Genomic DNA, 4,777 nt, shown 5'->3' with positions numbered 1-4,777 from the left:
AACCTGAATATTTTTCTTGCAGGTCAGATTGGAAAGAAAATGCTACCATTTGTAGCTAGTAAACTTCAGTGTGGCTCTGCCAATGTTAAATATTTTGGTCATTTTCTCTCCTTGGAGGTGAGGTTGAATGATCTCAAAATATCTGAGTGTGGCAGTAAATTCTTTGTCGTTTCTTCCCTCCTCTGGTTCTTTTGAACTTTGGAAACTCTTTCAAATGAAACATCTCCCATAAGGAAAATGTAGCCTAGGTTCATATGCATGTTTGTGTCTTCGTTTTCAATAGAAAGTTTAAAAATGGATAAAGTTAAAATGCTTATGGAATAAGGATACAAAGAAATAAAATACTTTTGTACAGCTACACAATATGTGTTTTAGGCTGTTTTATTAAAAAGAGTCAAAATGTTTTAAGAAATTAAAAGTTTATAAAGTAAATGATGGTGTAGCAAGTCATGGTTCATTTATTGTTGAAGGAAAATAAATAAATGGCATGTTGCCTAGGTGTACTGTGTTTTCAAAGTCTATGGTAGTATATGGTAATGTCCTGAGCCTTCACAGTCACTCACTGACACCCAGAGCAACTTCCAGTCCTACGTAATCTTCATTCATGGTAAGTGCCCCAAACATGTGTACCATTTTTTTTCTGTTATTACATATTATTACTGTACCTTTTCTATGTTTAGCTGCACAAATACTTACCATTATGTTGCAATACCTACAATATTTTGTGCAGTAACATGTTGAACAGACCTGTAGCCTAGGAGTGACAGAGTCTTCCATATAGCCTGGGTGTGTAGTAAGCTAGTCCATCTAGGTTTCATTAGTATACTCTACAGTGTTCTCACAATGACAAAATCTGCTACTGACACATTTCTCACAATGTGTCCCCATCATTAAATCATGCATCACTATGTACATATATACATAAAATATTTATTTTCATGTTAATAAGATTATATTTATATGATTATACATATATATTAAAATGTTTTCAGACATAGGACATTAGGCAGTGGAATTCTGTGATTCCTGTAAAAAGAGAAATGCCTGTAAAAAGAGAAATGGTGAGTCTTGCAATTGTTCTGACTTTCTCCCTGAAGTTCTGGCCAGTGTGCAATGCATAGAGGGGATTCCAAGTTTATAGAACATGATGGTTTCTGAGGCAGGGAGATAGAGACCGGTTTGGGGAGACTGAACTATTTGAGCATCAGGTGATGGAGCTGGAGGAAGCAACATCATAGGGCCCCTGACCATCTGCTTTGGAATTTAAATTCTTGGATTGAAAACACAACCCTATGCATTATTAGCTTAGTGACTCCAGGAAACATCCTCCATCTCTCATTGAGCACTTCATACATGTATAACAGTCAGAGTTGGTACCCAAAGTCTGTTGGTGAGGACTAGCTGGTCATGGCAGCAGTCACTCAGCAGGTCACGACAGTACTGGTGGGTCAGCCCAGGTCTCACTTCAGAGCTTTCACTCTTTTTCTGCCTCCAAGGAAAAAGAAATGGTCTCTTAGAGGGCCCTTAGAGTACAACTAGTTCATTCTCCTTATTTTTGTAGATGGTAAAACTGAGGGCCAGAGAATGGAAGTGAGTTATTCAGTCTTCACAAGATGGTGGCAAAAAGAGAAAAAGATCGAAAGTCTCAGAATTCTTAGTCCAGTGCCCGTTTCCATGCCGGCAGATGCAATACTAAACCGTACTTACTTTTAAGACATTTTTTATGCTGGTGAGCCCAAAGTTGAATTATGACTTCAACTCAGCATAAAGGTTTTAGAATAGTTATTTCTCTTCTTTTCATCCTAACAAAGGCACAGATGCAGGGTCACCAAAAACAGATGTGTAGATTGTGTACTGCACAACTATAGAGGGCACATTTACATAATAATCCAGGTGACTAACCCTTCCCCAAGGTTTTTTTTTATTATTATTATTATACTCTAAGTTCTGGGATACATGTGCAGAATGTGCAGGTTTGTTGCATAGTTATACACGTGCCATGATGGTTTGCTGCATCCATCACCTCATCATCTACATTAAGTATTTCTCCTAATGCTATTCCTCCCGTAGTCCCCCACTGCCTGAAAGGCCCCAGTATGTGACGTTCCCTTCCCTGTGTCCATGAGTTCTCATTGTTCAGCTCCCACTTACGAATGAGAACATGTGGTGTTTGGTTTTCTGTTCTTGTGTTAGTTTGCTGAGAATGATGGTTTCCAGTTTCATCCATGTCCCTGCAAAGGACATGAACTCATCCTTTTTTTATGGCTGCATAGTATTCCATGGTGTATGTATCTCACATTTTCTTTATCCAGTCTATCACTGATGGGCATTTGGATTGGTTCCAAGTCTTTGCTATTGTGAGCAGTGTTGCAATAAGCATACGAGTGCATATGTCTTTATAATAGAATGATTTATAATCCTTTGGGTATATATCCAGCAATGGGATGGCTGGGTCAAATGGTATTTCTAGATCTAGATCCTTGAGGAATAGTCACACTGTCTTCCACAATGGTTGAACTAGTGGTGTAAATACACTCCCATCAACAGTCTAAAAGCATTCCTATTTCTCCGCATTCTCTCCAGAATCTGTTGTCTCCTGACTTTTAATGATTGCCATTCTAAGTGGCGTGAGATGGTGTCTCATTGTGATTGTGATTTGCATTTATCTAATGACCAGTGATGATGAGCTTTTTTTATAAGTTTGTTGGCTGCATAAATGTCTCCTTTTAAGAAGTGTCAGTTCACATACTTGGCCCACTTTTTGATGGGTTGTTTGATTTTTTCTTGTAAATTTGTCTAAGTTCTTTGTAGATGCTGGTTATTAGCCCTTTGTCAGATGAGTAAATTGTCAAAACTTTCTCTCATTCTGTAGGTTGTCTTTTCACTCTGATGATAGTTTCTTTTGCTATGCAGAAGCTCTTTAGTTTAATTAGATCCCAATTTGTCAATTTTGGCTTTTGTTGCCATTGCTTTTGGTGTTTTAGTCATGAAGTCCTTGCCCATGCCTATGTCCTGAATGGTATTGCCTAGGTTTTCTTCTAGGGTTTTTATGGTTTTAGGTCTTATGTTTAAATTTTTAATACATTTTGAGTTAATTTTTGTATAGGGTGTAAGGAAGGGATCCCCTTTTTAAAAATAAACAAATAAATCATACTACACCCAAGAAAACTCAGCCTAACTCAAGGATGCAAAAGTTTTTCTTACATGTGTTTTTTTTTTTTTTCCAAGAAGTTCAATAGTTTTAGATTTCATCTTTATATTTGGGATCCATTTTGAGTTAATCTTTGCAAGTAGCATGAAATATGGATCAAAGTTTATTTTTTTGCATATGGCTATTACATTGTTTTAGTATTTTTCTTTATAAGAATATTGTTTTTTAATTTCATTGCCACTTCAGCTTCATCAAAAACTAGATGTAAATGGCTTCCCATTTTAAATTACAGCCAGTGTCAATTATTCCAAAAAGTCCATGATCTAAAGCAAGAGCTATTATCAATTTTAACTTTACTCCAAAACCCATTACTGACAAAAGACCCTTGATGCAGCTTGAAAATGCACCTTTTCCCATCTTTCATCTGCAAGAGTGATTTCTAATAGGAAAGACTGCTAAAACTAAGGGGAAAAAAGACAAGTCTCAGACTGTGAAAAATAATTGAAAATCACATATCTAATAAATGACTTGTATTCAGAATGTATAAAGAACCTTCAAAAGTTAATAAGAAAACAAACAACCCAATTAAATATGAGCAAGTTATTTGAGAAAGCATTTTACAAAAGAAGATGTACAGCTGGCAAATTAACCACATGATTTAACATCATGAGATATTAAGAAAATGTAAATTAAATCCACAGTGAGATACCACTACACATCTATTAGAGTGTCTAGAATGAAAACTGACCTTCTCAAGTATTAGCTGTTACATGGAGGCTCTCAAACTCTCAGACTCTGCCGATGGGAATGCAAAATGGCACAACTACTTTGTAAAAACAGCTTGGCAGTTTCTTAAAGTCCCAAACACAATGTAATTATAGTGTTAAGGACATTATTTTTATTTACCAAGAATCTATGAAAAAATAAGAACAATGAACTATCTTTACATATCTTTTATCAAAAGACCAAAGAAGAAAACAAAAGCCCAGATGGACTTCCTGCTGTGTCCTTATATAGGGGAAGGGACTAATGAGCTCTCAGGGCCTCTTTTACCAGGGCACTAATTCCATTCATAAGGACTTGCCTTCGTGACCTAATCATCTCCTAAAAGCTCCATCTTTTAATACTACTGCATAGAGGATGAGGTTTCAATGCATGAATTTGGGTTGTGGGGGGCAACAACATTCAGAACTTAATGATATTTTACTGAGATTATAAAGTAATCTAACTTTATAGTTAGAAACCTAACTGGATTAAGTTTCAATATATGAATTTGGAGTGGGGGGCACCAGCATTCAGAACATAATGATGTTCTACTGAGAAATAAAAAGAAGCTGGAGAAAGTGTTATCTCCCTTGGCTACATAATTCTGCTGAATTCTTTTTTGTAAGGGATGAGAGTGGTTAAGTGATACACAGAAAATATATACCATAACTCAGAATAATTGTACCACTTTGCTATCTGCTTGGTTGAATTTTTTTCTGATAAACTTTAAAAATTAGGTTAGGATTGCTTTTGAGTTTGAAACTTTCCATAATTCATTCAGTCATCTCTAAGTGAAAGTAAAACATATAGTATTTTTAAAAAGAGGGATATAAATTGAAGTTTGATGTAAAGCGCAGTGGG

The sequence above is a fragment of the Saimiri boliviensis genome, chromosome 7, assembly GCF_048565385.1.
Source record: "Saimiri boliviensis isolate mSaiBol1 chromosome 7, mSaiBol1.pri, whole genome shotgun sequence".
Classification (NCBI taxonomy): Eukaryota; Metazoa; Chordata; class Mammalia; order Primates; family Cebidae; genus Saimiri; species Saimiri boliviensis.
The sequence above is the reverse complement of the archived record's forward strand: the minus strand, read 5'-3'. Positions refer to the sequence as shown.